Genomic DNA, 21,221 nt, shown 5'->3' with positions numbered 1-21,221 from the left:
ACAATGAGAATTATTTTTCCCTATCATCCATCTAGCATATATCAGCAAATGCATGAAAACAGATTCTCAATTATTGCTGCCATCAATGGAGAATCAATTATCAGTCATGTGCAGCACAGAACTAATCTTTCCCAAGAACTAAAAACAAAAGCAAAGACACAAATACAGAACATCAAGAACAACAAGGAAATAAAAACCAGAGAGCCAGCAAAGAAAAAATTCTGAGCCCCCAGGGAATCATTATTCTGAGAGCCATGCTTGGGTTTAAGTAGCTCTGAGATACACTTCTTCAGCAAAGCTTATCTGCTCCCTCAGGTGAGTCCACCCAGGCAAGTATATGGGACCTCCGAAGCTGTCCAAGCATAATTTTTGGAAAGGTAAAAACCTGACTCATATAAACATAAAAGAAACATGCCAAGTATTTTATTTCATTTATATTAATTGATGAAGCAAGCAATAGGATGGTAAAGATGGTTCAAAGAGTAATTGAAGAGTTGAGAGTATGGGCTATCTAATAAAGAGCTGTGTGGGGGTCTAGCCCCGGTGGATCTAGGGTGATTTGAAGGTGGGGACGGAATTGGCATCCTAGGAAAAATCTTAATTACAGATATAGAGAGAGATTAGAAACGGATAGTGTAGTAGGAAAATTAGTGGAGAAAAAGAGGCTGAATAACTTGGTTTACGTGGAATAGCATCCATGTTCTAGATGGGGATTTAGCCAGAAAAACGGGGAGCAAGAAAGAAACGACATGGGGGAATCAGTCTTTTTAGAAACTGATCTGATTTCTTTATTTTTCAGGTTTGTTTATGTACCTTTTTGTTATACATAGGGATGAATATAGAGTCACGTGGGGGTCAGCAGACCTGACCCTTGTCACAATCAGGTGCTTTATATAAAATTATACAAAGGTCTTATGGGTTTTTACATCATCTTCTAGCCATGAGGTCTGCTGACATTTTATGGCCCTTTCTGATACTGGTCAGTTAACCATAAAACTTATTTTTCCAGGGGTGATTTTTTCTTAAATCAGGTGCCACCCTCCAAATAAAGTTGCATTCCTATAGGGTGAGGGTGTAGTGAGTTACAACTAGGAAAGGAATTTACTTAAATTATTAATCTTTTACTTAAATGATTAATCTTAAAGGTTAATACTTACTTTTCTTATATGCTAGTTATATTTATTATAAGGGCAAGGAATATGGGGATTTAGCAGCAAATATTGGCTCAACAAATGTAAACCCTTGACCAATGTTCCCCTTAAGATCTATTTAGTCTTAAGATAGTGCTAAAGTTACATTTTTACATAGCAAAGACATAGTGATTTATAACAAAGTACAGTGATCTATAACAAAAGAGAAAATTCATTAACTCAAAAAGTCTAGTATTGCCAACATCAAAAACTACTATATTTTCCTTTTCTATATTCCAAATACATTGATTAATATATTCCTAGGTGCCTTAGGCAATCACTGACTCAACAATGAGAAAAGCCCTATGCTAATACTCCAAACTCTCTCTGCTGTTTATGACTGAGAGGTTGTCACACAAGCTAGTTTGTCAGCAGAGAGGTTTGACCTGAGACACCTGTGTCACACCCAGGGCAGGGAATTAGCAGTAATTATTGGCAAGACAAATGAAAAAACCCTTCACCAATATAATTTCTAATCAACCCACTATACTATACTAATAATTTTCTAACTTCTCAAAAGAGTCTGTATTTAAAAAGTTTTAAAGCATCTCATGCCTCTCAAGGTTTGGAGGCTGTAAACAATCACATGTGGCCTGACGAACCTGATCAGGGAGGCTAGAGGACCTCCAGAAAAATTTCTAAGTTGAAACACTCTTGTCACGCCCAAGAATTTTTATTAACTGGAGCTGCAAGTTAACTCCTTCTCCGAGAGAAATGGTTACGGGGGAGAGCCCCCCGTAAAGTCAGAGGTATAGGTGAGAGCATAAAACAGACTCTGGTTTTGGGGTTGAATGCTTGGGAACAGGGGGTTTCCTGAGGCTTGATCATGCCTTTGCATATGCCAAGCCTCCTTCCTCATGACCTTTGCCATGGGCGGAGTTCCTCATGCTGGCCCCCTGGCAGAGCTGACAGGATAAAATGCTAGGTAAGGTAAAAAACTTCATGACCCAGATAATCACGATGGTATGATCACTCATCTAGAGCCAGACATCCTGGAATGCGAAGTCAAGCAGGCCTTAGGAAGCATCACTACAAACAAAGCTAGTGGATGTGATGGAATTCCAGTTGAGCTATTTCAAATCTTAAAAGATGATGCTGTGAAAGTGCTGCACTCCTAGGATGACCCAGAGGGATGGGGTGGGGAGGGAGGTGGGAGGGGGCTTCAGGATGGGGAACACATGTAAACCCATGGCTGATTTATGTCAATGTATGGCAAAACCCACTACAATAATGTAAAGTAATTAGCCTTCAATTAAAATAAATAATTTTTTTAAAAAAGAAAAGAAAGTGCTGCACTCAATATGCCAGCAAATTTGGAAAACTCAGCAGTGGCCACAGGATTGGAAAAGGTCAGTTTTCATTCCAATCCCAAGAAAGGCAATGCCAAACAATGCTCAGACTACCACACAATTGCACTCATCTCACACGCTAGTAAAGTAATGCTCAAAATTCTCCAAGACAGGCTTCAACAGTACGTGAACTGTGAACTTCCAGACGTTCAAGCTGGATTTCGAAAAGGCAGAGGAACCAGAGCTCAAACTGCCAACATCTGTTGAATCATTGAAAAAGAAAGAGAGTTCCAGAAAAACATCTATTTCTGCTTTATTGATTACGCCCAAGCCTAAAGCTGAAACTCCAGTACTTTGGCCACCTCATGTGAAAAGTTGACTCATTGGAAAAGACTCTGATGCTGGGAGGGATTGGGGGCAAGAGGAAAAGAGGACGACAGAGGAAGAGATGGCTGCATGACATCACCGACGCAATGGACGTGAATTTGAGTGAACTCCGGGAGATGGTGATGGACAGGGAGGCCTGGTGTGCTGCGATTCATGGGGTCGCAAAGAGTCGGACATGAATGAGCGACTGAACTGAAATGAAACCTTTGACTGGATTACAACAAACTGTTGAAAATTCTTCAAGAGGTGGGAATACCAGACCACCTGATCTACCTCTTGAGAAATCTGTATGCAGGTCAGGAAGCAACAGTTAGAACTGGACATGGAGCAACAGACTGGTTCCAAATAGGAAAAGGAGTATGTCAAGGCTGTATATTGTCACCCTGCTTATTTAACTTTTATGCAGAGTACATCATGAGAAATGCTGGGCTGGAGGAAGCACAAGCTGTAATCAAGATTGCTGGGAGAAATATCAATAACTTCATATATGCAGATGACACCACCTTTATGGCAGAAAATGAAGAACTAAAGAGCCTCTTAATGAAAGAGGAGAATGAAAAAGTTGGCTTAAAGCTCAACATTCAGAAAACTAAGATGATGGCATCTGGTCCCATCATTACATTGCAAATAGATGGGGAAACAGTGGAAACAGTGAGAGACTATTTTGGGGGCAGGGGGGCTCCAAAATCTCTGCAGCTGGTGAATGCAGCCATGAAATTGAAAGATGCTTGCTCCTTGGAAGAAAAGTTATGACCAACCTAGACAGCATATTAAAAAACAGAGACATTACTTTGTCAACAAAGATCCATCTAGTCAAAGCTATGGGTTTTCCAGTAGTCATGTATGGATGTGAGAGTTGGACTATAAAGAAAGCTGAGTGCCAAAGAATTGATGCTTTTGAACTGTGGTGTTGGAGACAACTCTTGAGAGTCCTTTGGAGACTCCTAAAGGAGATCAGTCCTGGGTGTTCATTGGAAGGACTGACGTTGAAGCTGAAACTCCAATACTTTGGCCACCTGATGTGAAGCGGTTATTGGGAAAGGCCATCTGATTAGAAAAGACACTGATGCTGGGAAAGATTGAAGGCGGGAGGAGAAGGGGATGACAGAGGTTGAGACGGTTGGATGACATCACTGACTCAATGGAGATGAGTTTGGGTAAACTCCAGGAGCTGGTGATGTACAGGGAGGCCTGGCATGCTGCAGTCCATGGGGTTGCAAAGAATCAGACATGACTAAGCAACTCAACTGAACTGAACTGAAAGTAAAAATTTTTTTAAAAGTCAATGTGCTACAGAATAATATGTTAAATCTTTGGGATTATTTTTTCCATCTGACAGAAATTTACAAGCTCAGGGTAGAACCTCACAATGTCTAAGCTCTAATCAAATAGTAAGTAGCAAAGTCAAACATACAAATTAGAATGTTAAATTCTAGAATATTACATAATCCTTTGATAATCCTGTGAAACACAGATATTGAAAGGATATGCCTAGAATATTAAATAAACCTTAGATGAGCTTGTGAAATGACATTGAAAGGATATGCATTTATCCTCCTGCCATATTTCCAAACTTTGGAGGACTTTTATCTCAGAGCTCAGATGATATTTAAAGCCATGAAACTGGATAAGATGGTTCATGAGTTGCCTAAAACTAGGAATGATTAAGCAATCCCTCCACCTTTTTGTGTTTCCACAAATGACTAAGGGACTAACCACAAAAGACAACTTCATTCTCACATAGTCTAAGAGCTGCCTCTGCTCTTCCTCAATGACTTTCTTGTTTTACAAAACCCCAGTTTTCTTCCTCTTCTTTAATGAGACTTTTCTCATTACTAAACATTCTCTGTATTATAATAGTCTGAGTAAAATAATCTCTTTAGCTTTCTAGTGCATTTTGTCTTTGACAATCACTTAGGCATCATAAAGAAAGAAGAGTCTGCTTTTTCTATGAAGCCCTCCATTCTTTGCCCCATTTCCCTAAGTGCATTTTTAATGTAAATTATTATATTCATTTTTAAAGGTAATAAATACAAAACAGAGAAAAAGACATCCAGTGAAAAATGTCTCCTTTTCTCCTCCTTCTGCTGTCTATTTCACCTCCCAAAGCAACAATTTCTTTCATTCTTTTCAAGAACTTCAATGTGTTCCATTGTGTGGATGAAGCACAATTTATTTTACTGTTCCTTACTGATAGCCAAACTTGCTCCTTGGAAGAAAAGTTATTACAAACCTAGACAGTATATTTAAAAAAAAAGAGAGAGAGAGAGACATCACTTTGCCAACATATACCCATCCAGTCAAGTAGTCATGTATGGATGTAGAGCTGGACCATAAAGAAGGCTGAGCACCAAAGAACTGATGCTTTTCAAATTGTGGTGCACAGTCAGACATGACTGAGTGACTGAACTGAACTGAGAAGTCAGTGATCAAGAAGCAAAGAGGCTTCAGGTAAGACCCAGATAGGATTATATTCAATATCTTGTAATAACCTCTGTGGACAAAGAATGCTGCCTGCCATATCAGTAAACAAAGGGTGTCACGGTTTCAGTCACCTTGAGGGAGAGCCCTGAGGGAACTCAGGAAAGAAACAAAGAATGCCTGCCGTCTAGTGGTTCCCAGTCTGCAGCCACCCTGCAAGGGTGCAGCTTTAGGAAACTTAGGATGTGAAAACATAAGATACTGGCCCCAGATAGCTGAGTTCAGTTCAGTTCAATTCAGTCGCATAGTCGTGTCCGACTCTTTGCAACCCCATGGACTGCAGCATGCCAGGCTTCCCTGTCCATCATCAACTCCTAGAGTTTGCTCAAACTCATGTCCATTGAGTCGGTGATGCCATCCAACCATCTCATCCTCTGCTGTCCCCTTCTCCTCCTGTCCTCAATCTTTCCCAGCATCAAGGTCTTTTCCAATGAGTCAGCTCTTGACATCAGGTGGCTGAAGTATTGGACTTGAGCATCTTCTTTCCAATGAATATTCAGGGTTGACTTCCTTTAGGATTGATGGTTTGATCTCCTTGCAGTCCAAGGGACTCTCAAGAGTCTTCTCCAGAAAAATGTTATATTTAACCTGAGATATCTAGTTTATTTTTATTAACAGTAACTTTTTATTCAACCATCTGCTCTTTGTTGCAAAACTCATATTTCCAAGCTCCCCTCTTGCCTCTGCAAAGACGTTTTCTCAGTGTTACTTGAGATGCTGCCTCCCAGGCTTGATGTCCTAAAAATGACCACTGAATGAAACATATCTCTCAACTTTTAGGTTGTGTGTGTTTCCCAGTTGACACCTGTAATGGAAAAGAATCTGATAAAAGAGATATATATATATATATAATATCAAACACAACATTGTAAATCAGCCATACTTCAATTTTTTAAAAAATTTCAAAGAAAAAACAAGAAAAGAAAACCCAGATAAGGAACACCCCCACCCCACCAAAAAATGCTATAGGCTTTTGAAATATAACCTCTGAGGCTCCCTCCTGTTCATTGCAGCTCTTTATACCATTCATCTACATTTCGCTCCCTGAATTCTTGCCTTTGAGAACTAACTGATGAGAAGAACGTTTCTGGTACACTCACCCCAACTCTGTCCTAATGGGAGTAGGGTGAGGAAACCCGAGGGCAATTTTCCCAGGCCCTCCCTGTCTTCAGAGACCCCCATGTGGGTCCTTTTGAGACAACGGCCCGATTTCTCCCAACCCAGAGCAAAGGAACCCGTAGTTGGAACAGCTCTGGTGACAGACTGCTTCTTTTCTGAACTTCTGTGTCCCAGGCCCAGGGTAAAATGAAGAACAGTGGTGGGGAGGTGCTCGGGGGCAGTTTAAGGGTGGTGCCTCGTTACATGTCACAGAGGCCAACTTTTCCAACAGTACTCAGGCAGTCCAGAAAATGACCTCTTGATTTTGGCCTTTCACTCACCCTGATAATGGACAGGATGCTCGGCAGGGACATTATTGAAAATAAGGCCAATTTAAATGCCACAAGAGCAGGGAATTTCAGAGCCAGAAGGGACCTTTCAAGATCAACTTATTCTGCCCTCTCATTTTACAGATGTGAAAACAAGCTCAGAGATGGGGATGGCTGGCTGGCATCACAGAGCATGTCCCCACACACCATGCTCAGGTCTCCCAGGCCGTGCAGCCCTGGAACTGAATCCACATGGAGTTCCAAATAGGCAGAGATCAGCCATCATTGTTGTCCCATGGATGCCAGACTCAGAATGACCCTACCTGTGAAACTTCCAAAGCAAAGCTCCCCCCAACTAAGTCTGGACTTTGCCTCTGTGTGACCCCTCTGGGGGTCAAAAGGACCTCAGATCTCTCAGGTTCCTTTCCAGGGTGACTGAAGGCCAAGAGAAATGTCAAGGGAACCTGAGCCAAAGGCTGATCTCTGAGCATCAGAATATTTCCTGCCTTATCAGTAAACAAAGGAAGTCACAGTCACCAGGAATTGCTGTCATCCCAAGGGTGAGCCTTGAGGGAACTCAGGAAGGAAACAAAGAATGCCTGCCATCTAGTGGTCATCAGACTGCAGCTACTCCCTACGGTGAGCCCTGCTGCTGCTGCTGCTGCTGCTGCTGCTGCTAAGTCGCTGTATAACTTAGCTTCAGTCGTGTCCGACTCTGTGCGACCCCATAGACGGCCTCCCACCAGGCTCCCCCATCCCTGGGATTCTCCAGGCAAGAACACTGGAGTGGGTTGCCATTTCCTTCTCCAGTGCATGAAACTGAAAAGTGAAAGTGAAGTCGCTCAGTCGTGTCCAACTCTTAGCGACCCCATGGATTGCAGCCTACCAGGCTCCCCCATTCATGGGATTTTCCAGGCAAGAGTACTGGAGTGGGGTGCCATTGCCTTCTCCGGGAGAACCCTGAGGAAACTCCAGTATGAAAACACAAGATATTGGCCCCAGACAGCTGAGGAGCATATCAAAGGAATGATTTCAGTGAGCCCAGACTCTTGCATCTTCCCATGAATAGAAAAGCACTACCTTCCTTAACTTGGGATATCTGGTTTTCTTTAACAATCATCTTTTGATGTTCCACCTACCTGCCCTTTGTTGCAAAACTTCTGTATCACTTAGCTCCCCTGCGGACTCCTCAGAGAAATTCTTTCAGGGTTACTTGAGATGCTTTCTCCAGGGCTTGAAGTCCTAAAACTTCCCACCAAATAAAACATGATTCTCAAATTCAGGTCGAGAATATTTTTCAAGTCAACACCTCCATGTCAGATGAACTGGGTACATGGGGAGCTAATCTGAAACCCTCTCCAGAAGCTGTTTTCAGAAGCTGGGTGGAAGAGGCCACCCCCTTCCCAATCCCTCGTTTGTCATATGCTTCATCTTATCCTATCCTATCTAATTTGGGACATCATATTTACAGTCAGTTAAGTTTTGAAAACCAGTGAACACACCTAGCTCCCTCTGATCCTCAAACCAGCCCTAGGAGGGGATGATTCACGTGATGCTCCCATTAAACAGCCCTTCAAGGAGAGAAGTGTAAGCCATGGCATGTCGGTGGAGAAAGGAATGCCAGGGGGACATTCGCCTGGCAACAGGGAGGGGAAGTTCCTGCTCCTATGATGGGAAGAGCAGCAACTGTCCTGCCCCCTGGAGCCCTGGCAGATCCCCCTGGAGCTGTTGCCAAGGACATGTGGCTTCCATCAGATGGGTGAGTGCTTTCCCACTGGGAGCAGCCAAGACTCCAAGGCAGGGAGGGACTCCTTCTATCGAACTTGCATCCTTGGTAAGTTTCTCAGCAAGACCAGGGACCTTTATGTCCCAAGGGATGCCTGCCTCTCCCAGCAGCTCTCTTGCTGAAACTTTCCTGTTAATGAGCTTGGAGTGAGGCACAAGGAGCAGGGAAAAGGAGAGAGAAGACTCCGTACTCCGAGCAGGTATACCTGAAGCCTGAGGAGCAGGTTTCAAAGGGACCCCAGGATGACCTCAACCCTCCTTGGTCCATGTCCCACCTGAAAGAGCTCCTAAAAGAGCTTTCAGAGTGAAAGGCTCAGGGGCCATCTGCTTTACATAAGTTGTAACAGTTAATAGAAAAGCAGAAGCTTAGGCTGCAGGAAAATGGGGCAACTACCAACACTTTTATTTTTTACTTAGTATCCTTGATGATAATACACAGAAACCTCAGCCCAGCAGCCCTCTACCCGCACATCCACCCACCCACGTCAGGCCCATGTGTTAGTTCCCTCCACTGTTTGTGATCCCATGGACTGTAGCCTGCCAGGCTCCTCTGTCCATGAGATTCTCCAGGCAGGAATACTGGAGTGGGTATCCATTCTCTTCTCTAGGGGATCTTCCTGACTCAGGGATCAAACCCAGGTCTACTGCACTGCAGGCAGATTCTTCACCTTGTCTGAGCCACCAGGGAAGCCCAGGCCCCTCAGTACTTCCCCCTTTTGTCTTCCATTTTTCTAATCCCTCCCAGGGCTTCCTCTGGTCCTACCTCAGATGTCCTCCTCCCAGCCATCCTCCATTCTTGCTGGTCTGTATATTGTGTCTTCCTGTTGTGCAACCATCCCTCCCCTTCACCCCTCTGATTGTGCTGGAGAGCAGGGTATTCCTCTGTCTCCTTGCCTTTCTGTTGTATCCCCTGAACCTAAAACAAAGCCTACCCTGGCACACCTGCTGATCCAGTAAGCATTTCTCAACTTGTGCTTTGCACTTGTTAATTCATTTAACCCTCCTCATCACCCTATAAGAAAGACAGTACTATCATCTGTTCTGCAGATGAGAAATCTGGGACCTCCAGATGATGGCTAACTTGCCCAGGATCCACCCTGATGGTGAGGATGCAGAGGGGAGGCCTGACACCACCTCAGGTGGGAGCAGTCCAGAAGTCACACACACTCTTAACACTACAACTTCTCTGCAGTCCTGCGTGCTTATGAACAGAATCCTTTGAATTTTAATTTAAAAAGACAGTTATAGGGACTTCCCTGGTGTTCTGGAGGTTTAGAATTCATCTACCAATGCAGGGGACACAGGTTTGATCCTTTCCCTGGTGAGATTCCACATGCCACTGGGCAACTAAGCCCATGTACACAGCTACTGAACCCCTACTCTGGAGACCACGAGTTACAAGAAAGGCAACCATACCTAGAGAGTAGCCCCTGCTCACTGCAACCAGAGAAAGCCCAGTGTAGCAACAAAGGCCCAATGCAACCAAAACAAAAAAGACAGTTACCGCATATAAAAGGTGAAAATCTCCTATTTGTTCAAGCACCAGTAAATAGCTCTCACATCATGCTCAAAACATCAGTTAAACTGGCAACTCATGCAGACACACCATGGGGTGGATGTGCTTGTTTTCACCATAAACTGGATTATTTTATTTCTGTGACATTCAGTTTTCATTTTTTAAACTATCTCTTAGTAAGTTATCTGTTTTGGCAATTTTACGTTGGATGACTTCCATCACTCTCATTCAGCTTCTCCAATCTTACAATGGTTGCTCACTTCATTTAACTGACCTTTCTTTAAATTTACTCATAGCTTTGTTACTTATATAACTACTCTAGCTTCACCACAAGCAATACCATCAATAAATTTCAACTTTTAAGGTGCAAGATACATACCTGCTAAGCAACATTAAAGTGTTACATGAACAGTATGTCTCTGGGTCATTTAAATAATTTTGCGCACTACAATTGTCGCCCGTGCCATTCCCTGAAAAATGCCTGCACACTGTTGTGGCTTTGGTTTTTTGTTTTAGCATTTTGTAACAGCTTTCTTGAGGTATGATTAATGTGCAACAAAGTTCATTCACTGTAAGCATACAGTTTTGTGATTCTTTACTCAACCTTTTTTACAGATTTCTGCAACTATCACCACAATCCAATTTTAAGTGTTTCGTTATGATAAAAATTTCCTGCATGCCCATTTGCAGTCAAACTTCACTCTCTCCTTTAGGCACAGACAACCACTGGTCTGCTTTCTGTCTCTATGGATGTTCCTTTTCTGGAGATTTCATATAAATGGTAGTCCTGGAATTCTCATGTGTTAAGTTTAACTCTGGTATCAAAAAGTTACTATACAACCCAGCAATTCACTCCTAGGTACATAACAAAAAGAATGAAAAGCATATGTTCATGCAAAAACTTACACATGTAATATTCATACTAGTATTATTCCTAATAGCCAACAAGTGGAAACAACCCAAATGTCCATCAAATGGACAAATAAAATGTAGTACAGCTATAAACAGCTTCCCAGGTGACGCTAGATAAAGAACCTGCCTGCCAGTGCAGGAAACTTAAAGAGATCTGAGTTTGATCCCTGGTCCTGGAAGAGGGCATGGCAACCCACTCCAGTATTCTTGTCTGGAGAATCCCATGGACAGAGGAGCCTGGTGGGCTACAGTCCATAGGACTGCACGACTAAAGTGACTTAGCACTCACTCATAGCTATACAGTGTGATATTATTCAGCCATAAAAAGAAAAAAGTGAAAGAAGCCAGACACAAAGGCCGTATCATGCGGCCTAGCACTCTTCCTCTTCCCCGGTGCCAGTTCAAGGCCACAGCTGATAAGAGGGTGGCTTGGTTTAAGGCCCTGCTGTGTTGAAATTCTTTATGATTTGGTCTTTGAAGGCAGGCTGCCGTCTATGGGGTTGCACAGAGTCAGACACGACTGACGCGACTTAGCAGCAGCAGCAGCAGAACAATGAAGCATGCCTGTGGACAGAGATCTATGCACTGTTGTGCATTATGGGTCCCGTGTTCCTTGCCACCCCATTTGTACACAATCAGCAATATCTCTTGGGCCCACAAAGCATGCCCATGCTAGGTCGCTTCAGTCGTGTCCAACTCTGTGTGACCCCATGGACAGCAGCCCACCAGGCTCCTCCGTCCACAGGATTCTCCAGGCAAGAATACTGGAGTGGGGTGCCATTTCCTTCTCCATAAGGCATGGGAATTCAGTAAAACTCAAAGTTGAATTCAAGGTAAGCTGTTAATTTAGGACTGAGTAAGGAGAAACAAGGAAAGAGAAAGATAGGGAGACCCGTTACTCCTTCAATCCTTTCTTGTCAGTAAGCAGAAGGTAGAATGTCATTTCAAGAAGTGAAATAAAAATAGTTGAGCTAGTTTCGTGTAGTGTTTCCACTGTTACAACCAGAATGAAGTCCCTGTGTGTTTATGAGCTACCAAATGAGGATCGTGTGGGATTTTGGCAATTCTGTATTTGAGTGAAATGTTCTTTTATCTGCATTTAAAACCAGCATTGCATAATAAAAAGGTGAATAGAAAGCCCATGCTAGTAATTTAGGTTTTTAATTTTTCTTTACTTAGAATGACATTGACTAGCAAAACAAAAAACAAACAAACAAAAAAACAAAATCCACCATGACAAGTCATGAGAAAGACCACAGAAGAGCGGGAAAGCCTTGCATTTACGCTTTTAGCTTTAGTATCTTTAACTTTCTTGCTTATTTGAACAAGAGTCCCTACATTTTTTATTTTTTTATTTTTTTGCTCTGTGCCCTTCAAATTATGTAGCAGACCCTGTCCTTGAAACTGTGACCCATTATTCTCCAAGCATGCACCTCTAGCAATACTCACTCCCCTCCCTCCACCCAGCCTGTCCCACCACACTCCACCTTGGGGCCAGAGGTGAGGTCTGGTATAACAACGCACCTGGGTGCACCAGAATCGTGAATGCTGCCCCTGCTGCACTCTGACTCTCCCACGTGCCTGAAAACTTGTACTTCTCCCTTTGCAGCTCTCTGCCTCTCCCCCCTCCATTTAGGGCACATTCACTTGTCTCTCAGTATGAAACCCTATCTTCCCCACAAGTCCATGAGTTCTCTAAGGCACATATCTCTTTATGCTTAAGATCTACAGGAGGGCCTAGAACAGGAGCAGGTCACAGAAATGTATGAATGAATTGAGTATATGAATGAATAAAAAGTAAAAGTGTGGCTTGCAATAATCCTTCATTCCTTCAACAAGCAAATCCTGACCAGCCCATACTCTTGACGAGGGACGTTTCTTGCAGAAGTAGACTCAACTCTAGTCCTGACCGGTCCCAGATAGCATGCCAGTTTCCACCAACTTCTCCCCAGCAGTGTGCTAGTGGAGACCACCAGCACCTCTTTGCTACTTTACAAGTGTGAAACTCTCTCTGACCACCCTGGGTTCTGGGCCTTCCTGGTTCTTGGAAAGTCACTGCTCTTTTATTAAAGGGGGTTTCATTCCACCTCTCTTGCACTATTTCCAAGAGCCTCAACCTTTTTGGGATCATGAACCCCTTGGTAAGTTTGGTGAACACTATGGACCTTCTCTCAGAATCATGTTTTATATGTACAAAATACATAGCATCTTAAAGAACCCAATTCTACTGAAAAGAAAGAAAGTGAAGTCGCTCAGTCGTGTCCAGCTCTTTGCAACCCCATGGACTGTAGCCCACCAGGCTCCTCCATCCATGGAATTTTCTAGGCAAGAGTACTGGAGTGGGTTTCCATTTCCTTCTCCAGGGGATCTTCCCGATTCAAGGAGAGAACCAGGGTCTTCCGCATTGCAGGTAGACGCTTTACCGTCTGCGCCAACAGTTACCAAATATTTTTAAATAAATTTTCAATATAGAAATAAATATGCTGCTTTATAAACACACTTAATAACAAGATCCAGAAGCATATCTAATAATTACCATGTTTTTTTAAATACTAAGGAGCATAAATGATAAAAAGTATTTACAACTATGATGTGATGTGAAAACATCTGCAATATCTATTGGCAGTGAAGTCACAGGTCCTGTTAATCCTACTGGGGTCTGTTGCCTGCATTAAGAATTGAAATAAAGACTCTATTCCACTTAGTGATTAGGGAAAATATGAATTCTGTTCTTTTTTTCCCATCCAGGTTCACAGAACCGCCCCCTCACCTCCAAAGAATTCTCTTCCAAGATTGCAACTACCGCTTATTGGCAGTAGAGGGCGCCAACAGCAAGTGGTTCCCTCTGCCTGTTGGGAATAGAACGAGAACCGGCAGAATTGGGTCCTCAAGCTTTGTTTGACAGAAGAGTTTCCTTCTGTCAAATTGTGAATATCATTATTAGAAAAACTAAGAATGCTCTTACCTAGATGATCGTTATTTAGCTAAAATTATTATTTTATCTAAAAGATTCATCTAAATGATTCTTCAATGAGACAAGAAATTACCCACACGGTTTGAAAGGATTCTATCCAGGTGAGAGAGTTGGTCATGCCGGGTACCTGCTCACCTATTACTTTCTGGTTTTCCCCCTTGTTGCCTAACACCCATCACCAGTGTCAATTGTCTTTTATTTCTTACTGCAAATTCTGGGCTTTGTCCACACATCCCTTTGAGCTTGGTTGATGGAGTAAGCAGAGAAGAAATGGACAACTTCCTGATGTTCTGGAAGGAGGTGTTGTTGGGGTTCCTGATGAAGGGTGTATCAACAATCCTGGAGAGAGATGATGGCGGCAGTAGTGTTGGATGGAGTTACCCTGTGGGCTTGTGAGTTGAACAGCGGGGAGGATGCTGGCAGCACTTCCTGAAGGCAAAGAAAATGTGATGTATCTATAGATACAGGTTCCCACAATGGTGCCCATGCCTAGTATAATCCTTTTCCCATGAGTGGCTATGACCAGATGTCACTCCCAGGATCATGTTACGTTTTATGGAAGTAGCGGTTTTGCAGAGGTAATTAAGGTCACTGGTCAGTTGGCTTTGAGCTAATCAAAAGGGAAATCATCTGGGTGGGCCTGACTTAATCGGTGGGAACCTTTAGAAGAAGCTCAGTTCTTAGAGAGAGGCCTTACCGTGACCTCAAAGGAGGAGTAAACTGCCCTACTGTGAGAGGGCCAGGAGCCCCCAGCCAACAGCTAACAAGGAAATGGGGATTTCTGTCCTACAACAGCAAGGAACTGAACTCTGTCAACAGCTAGTGAGGATGGGATAGAACCTGAGCCTGCTGCCATGTAGCAGCAACAGCCAACACCTTGATTTTACCTGGTAAGCCATGAGGAGAGGACCTTGCTAACCTGTCGCCAGGCTCCTGACTCACAAAAACTATATGGTAATAAATTTGTGTTGTTTTAAGCCACTAAACTTGTGGAAATTTGTTATGCAGTAATAAAAAACTACAGCAGTGGTTTTTCTCATTAATTAACTCATACTTTATAATTTTGTGCAAAGATATCTTTATTGTGTACTCTTATATGTGCAAAACTCAGAAGTGCACAACTAAGTGAATACATAAGTGTCTGTGTCTGTGTGTGTCACCCAGATTAATACAGAACATTTCCAGCACCCAAAATACTTTCCTCCTGTCACTTGTCAGTATCAGTAACAAAATTTCTAACTTGTCACCACTGATTAGTTGTATTCATGCTTGAGTGTCATATGTATGAAATCAACAGAATTCAAACTTTTTTTTTTATTGCTGTTTAGTCACAAAGTCATGTTTTGTTGGTTTTGTTTAGTTGCTAAGTCTGACTCTTTGCGACCCCGTGGACTGTAGCCCACCAGGCTCCTCTGTCCGTGGGATTTTCCAGGCGAGAATACTGGAGTGGGGACTTCCCTGGTGGTCCAGTGGGTAGAGCACCGAGCTCCCAATGCAGGGAGCCTGAGTTTGATCCCTGGACAGGGGACTAGATCCCACATGCTACAACAAAGGCCTGGCACAGCCAAATAATTAAAAATTAAAAAAAAAAATACTAGAGTAGGTTGCCATTTTCTTCTCCAAAGGATCTTCCCAAGCCAGGGTTCAAACCTGGGTCTCCTGCTAGTCAAGTGGATTCCTTACCTCTGAGCCACCTGGGAAACCCTTACAAACTGTTTTACATCCAATTTATTGTGCTCAATATTAATGTCAAAGAAATCATTCATGTTGTCTGTAGCTGTAAGCCTGTCTGAGTCTGTTCAGGCTGCTGTGATACAATGCCACAGACTAGGGGGCTTATAAACAGAAAAAAATGACTTCTCACAGTTCTGGAAGCTGGAAGTCTGAGGTCAGAGCGCCAACGAAGTCAAGTCAAGGGCCGCTTTTCCGACTGTCAGTCTGTTCAGTTGCTCAGTCCTGTGCAGCTCTGCAGCCTGCCAGGCTCCTCTGTCCATAGAATTCTCCAGGCAATAATACTGGAGTGGGTTGCCATTCCCTTCTCTAGGGGATCTTGCCGCCCCAGGGATTGAACCCACGTCTCCGGTATTGCTGGCATATGCTTTACCATCTGAGCCATCAGGGAAGCAATATGTAGATAGCAAAAACTCTGCTACTGTCAGGGGCTGTGGTCAATTAGTGATTCCATGTAGTTTTACAGACACGTTTTCTAATCCACACTGAGGTCCTCACTGTAGAGCAGAGGAAGGCCCTGTTATTAAAATGATTGAGTGGAAGTTCGTGTTATTAATATTAAAACACAAAATAATTAGCCGAGGCCATCTCTGCAAGCCCATGAGGCCTGAAATACACACATGTTGGCTGAAAAACAGACAGCTATACAGTTCTAAAAATCACACCATAATCTTTACATTAAAGTTTAACATAAGCACCAAGAATAAGGCCACACAATGCAGCAGTTATCTCAGTGTATTCTACTCTAGTATTGGTTACCATCCTCTCTTTCAATCTCCCATTCAAAGTCAGGGGCCAGGGGCAGAAATCTAGCTACTTTTGTCTTCTAGAAATTGAGCTTTCAAGTGAAGTTTTGCACTCTGGGAAATGTAGGACTGTGCCATCTAGATTCTAGATTCTAAATTAAAGTTGAATATTCATAATCAGGAAAAAAAGACAAATGAGATTTTGGAATATTTAATGACACAAAAATCTGTCATTTTTTTAAATGACAAAAATCTGAGTTAAAAAAAAAACTTGTCTCAAAGCGTAGCTCCCTTCTTAGTATAATAGCCGTTTGGGAGGTTGAGCCACTTGCACAATATCTGAAATGTACGATCAGTCCCAGCTCTATAAAGAGACATGCAGATGGACCTGATACATGGCAAGACTGACCTTCTGCAGATGGAGGTAGGCAGCTGGAGCCAGGAGCATCCCTGAACCACCCACAAAGGAGACCACCTGCCACCTCTGACCAGGAGGCCCAATCGAGCAGGAGGAGACATAGCCAACGGCAGAGCAAGAGAGGGACCGGGGTTTTGCTAACTGGTCCAAGTCTGAGGAGCAGACAGGCCAGAGTGCCAGCCCTGGCTTCGAGAAGGGGGGATGGGGTAGGCGGACACAAGGAAGGCTGGGAATTTGATGACTAGGACTATCTGGAAGAGGAGCAATCAAGTAGTGCAGACTACAGAATTTCAGCAGCCCCTGAAGAAGCCAATAAGATGTTTCTGAGAACATCCAGAGCAAGAGAAGCAGCTCTGGATGGCGGGTTACAGATGCATTATGAGAAGACCTCATTTGATCAGTTGGCTTTTATCGAAGAGCTTTTTTCCACTCATGATTGTCAATCATTTGACTGAAAAACAATGATTAGGTTATCTATATGATAGTAGTTAAACGATGCTATAAGAGGAAACTAGTCAGAAAAGATCCAGCATTCCATTGTCTCTAGGGTTCATTCCAAATAGTTACCTGCCAATGCTTCAATAATAAGAAGTTTCCTCTTGGTCTCATAGCACCAAGAATTGAACCTGTGCTTTTGGTAGCAAGTCCAAAGAGTCCTTTCTGCTAGTTCAGTTCAGTTCAGTCGCTCAGTCGTCTCCGACTCTTTGCGACCCCATGGACCGCAGCATGCCAGGCCTCCCTGTCCATCACCAACTCCCGGAGCCTACTCAAACTCATGGTGCCATCCAACCATCTCATCCTCTGTTGTCCCCTTCTCCTCTTGCCCTCTGTCTTCCCAGCATCAGGGTCTTTTCCAATGATTCAGCACTTCCCATCAGGTGGCCAAAGTATTGGAGTTTCAGCTTCAGCTTCCAGTGAATATTCAAGACTAATTTCCTTTAGGATAAACTGGTTGGATCTCCTTGCAGACCATGGGACTCTCAAGAGTCTTCTCCAACACCACAGTTCAAAAGCATCAATTCATCGGTGCTCAGCTTTCTTTATAATCCAACTCTCACATCCATACATGACCACTGGAAAAACCATAGCTTTGACTGCTGCTGCTGCTGCTAAGTCACTTCAGTCGTGTCCAACTCTGTGTTACCCCATAGACGGCAGCCCACCAGGCTTCCCTGTCCCTGGGATTCTCCAGGCAAGAACACTGGCGTGGGTTGCCATTTCCTTCTCCAATACATGAAAATGAAGAGTGAAAGGGAAGTCGCTCAGTTGTGTCCGACTCTTCTCGACCCCATGGACTGCAGCCTACCAGACTCCTCCGTCCATGGGATTTTCCAGGCAAAAGTACTGGAGTGGGGTACCATTGCCTTCTCCATAGCTTTGACTAGATGGACCCTTGTTGGCAAAGTAATGTCTCTGCTTTTTAATACACTGTCTAGGTTGGTCATAACTTTTCTTCCAAAGATCAAGCATCTTTTAATTTCATGGCTGCAGTCACCATCTGCAGTGATTTTGGAACCCCCAAAATAAAGTCTATCACTGTTTCCATTGTTTCCCCATCTATTTGCCATGAAGTGATGGGACCAGATGCCATCATCTTAGTTTTCTGAATGTTGAGTTTTAAGCCAGCTTTTTCACTCTTCTCTTTCACTTTCATCAAGAGGCTCTTTAGTTCTTGTTCACTTTCTGCCATAAGGTTGGTGTCATCTGCATATCTGAGGCTATTGATATTTCTCCCAGCAATCTTGATTCCAGCTTGTGCTTCATCCAGCCCAGCATTTCTCATGATGTACTCTGCATATAAATTAAATAAAGTGAAAGTGAAGTCGCCCAGTCGTGTCCGACTCTTTGAGATCCTGTGGACTGTAGCCCACCAGGCTCTTCTGTCCATGGGATTCTCCAGGCAAGAATACTGGAGTGGGTTGCCATTTCCTTCCCCAGGGGATCTTCCTAACCCAGGGATCAAACCCATGTCTCCCGCATTGCAGGCAGACGCTTTAACCTATGAGCCACCAGGGAAGCCTTAAGTTAAATAAGCAGGGGACAATATATAGCCTTAATACTCCTTTCCCAATTTGGAACCAGTCTGTGGTTCCGTGTCCAGTTCTAACTATTGATTCTTGATCTGTATACAGATTTCTCGGGAGGCAGGTCAGGTGGTCTGGTATTCCCATCTCTTTAAGAATTTTCAACAGTCTGTTGTGGCCCACACAGTCAAAGGCTTTGGCATAGTCAATAAAATAGATGTTTTTCTGGAATTCTCTTGCTTTTTTGAAGATCCAACAGATGCTGGCAATTTGATCTCTGGTTCCTGTGCCTTTTCTAAATCCAGCTTGAACATCTGGAAGTTCACGGTTCACATACTGTTGAAGACTGGCTTGGAGAATTTTGAGCATTATTTTGCTAGCATATGAGATGAGTGCAATTCTGCTAGGCCACCAGGGAATTCCCCAGACTGAGGTATATTGAGAAACCTTTGAAGATTCCACTTTGTGCTCTATCCAAGTTGTGGTTATCAAAGGCTAAATTTGTAATAAACTGAGTATTCTTCAATATTGTAAAAGGATAATCAAGCTCCCGAAGACATATATATCATGTGTGCTGTATCCAAAAATGCATTTCCAAGAGTTTCTGAGATCTTGCTTGTACTTGTATCTTAAACGTTTAGAAAGCTACTGTGATCTATAAATCAAGAAAATTGGTTGTCTTGACAATTTTTAAAAGTCAGAATTAAGACTTCCTTAATGAAGTTTCAAATTTTATGCATTAAGATGTTTGTGAAAGGAAAACAAACTATTTCTAACATCTTTATACTCTAGAGAAATTGTTCATTTCTCTCGCTCTCTATTTTTCATTTACTTTACAAGACTATTTCAACTTCAAAATGTAAGAACTGTTCAGTGAAAATTGTCAAGTGAAAGGAAAGCCCTACATCTAAAAGAGACTTCGTGAACACTCATGTCTGTCCACACTTAAAGATTTTAAACCTGCCCAGAAATCTATCTCAGTATCTGAAGTTTCCCTCTGTCTCCTTCTCTAATTAAGCTTGTCATAAGTTATGCACTGGCATGGAGATAGATAATTTAAAAAAAAAAAAGCTGAATTCAAATCTGTATCTGTAGCATGATCACAAGTAAAGACATAGCCTCACTGATGTTGTTCAGCCTCTAAATCCTGTTGGACTCTTTGCGACCCCATGGACTGCAGCATGCCAGGCTTCCCTGTGGTGCACTATCTCCTGGAGTTTGCTTAAGCGCATGTCAGTTGAGTCGGTGATGCCATCCAACCATCTCATCCTCTGTCACCTCCTTCTCTACTGGTGCAGGTAAAGATCAACCGAAAATCAAACTGGAGATTAGTTCACCAAATATTGATGGTTATCTCTGAGTTTGGGGCTTGCGAGGGGATTTTTTTCTATACATTTTTCTAGGATTTACTATTTTTTAAGAAATGGGTCTTTATGATTGGTGAGGGGCGGGGAGGCGGGGAGGTCTCCATATAGTGTGCAATCAAGCTTGTTTTGTCAAGGCTCTATACCTCCACCCCACCTGGAACATTTGTTTCAAGGGTGGAAACATCAGGCAACAAAACTGCAAGGATGGAGGCTTCTGAGATGGTGGCCACGCGATCGTTAATGAGCCACTTCTGAATGTGTCCGTGTTATTACCAAAAAATGTTATGAGGTAAACAAAAAAGAACAGGGAGAAGTAGTGCAGGGTTCCTTTCTGGTTTTGTTTGTTTGTTTGTTTTTAATTTATAAAAACAATGGAAGATCACAGTTAAAATATAAAAATAAAACAAGTGATACTGTAGAAGTCTTCCCCTGCGTCCACGCCCACTTCCCAAAAGTGAAATGTCGGAGTGACTTGAATGTTCTTCCCAAAACCATTGTGTGCGGTGGTCTGGGCTTCACGACTCATCCTTTGTCACAAGAGCGCAGGATGCAGACTCCGCTCCCGAGACTCTGGCCAATCTAATTCTGCTAGTTGGGGTGTGGTTGGTTCTGCTCTGACCTGTAGAGGCACCGGAACACACGATTTCCCTCGGGAGCCTGGGGACGTTATCTAAATTGAAAAACAACACCAAAAATAACTGTTTTCCAGTGCGGTAGCGTGGCCGAGCGGTCTAAGGCGCTGGATTAAGGCTCCAGTCTCTTCGGGGGCGTGGGTTCGAATCCCACCGCTGCCAGCTTGTTAAGAACTTTTCCCTCGCTCCCTCAGTCCTTCACAAAAAAAGATTATGCATATTGGTCGCTCAATCGCGACCTTACCTTTATTCTGAGCATGAGACTGTGTTTGCCAGCTTTCAGCAAAATACCCCTTGGATCATAGAAAAAGCAAGAGACCTCCAGAAAAACATCTACTTCTG

At 43.2% G+C, this 21,221-nt stretch overlaps 1 non-coding gene across 1 annotated transcript; it reads left to right on the top strand.

Moving 5' to 3' along the window:
- The first annotated feature begins 20,959 nt into the window (after positions 1-20,959).
- On the top strand, positions 20,960-21,041 carry TRNAL-AAG. The gene has a single exon. It is a non-coding gene; the product is annotated as a tRNA-Leu (tRNA).
- Positions 21,042-21,221: the final 180 nt, after the last annotated feature.

Source organism: Oryx dammah, unplaced genomic scaffold, assembly GCF_014754425.2.
Source record: "Oryx dammah isolate SB20612 unplaced genomic scaffold, SCBI_Odam_1.1 HiC_scaffold_5, whole genome shotgun sequence".
Lineage (NCBI taxonomy): Eukaryota > Metazoa > Chordata > Mammalia > Artiodactyla > Bovidae > Oryx > Oryx dammah.
Note: the sequence above shows the minus strand (reverse complement) of the source record. Positions and strands in the feature narration are given on the sequence as shown.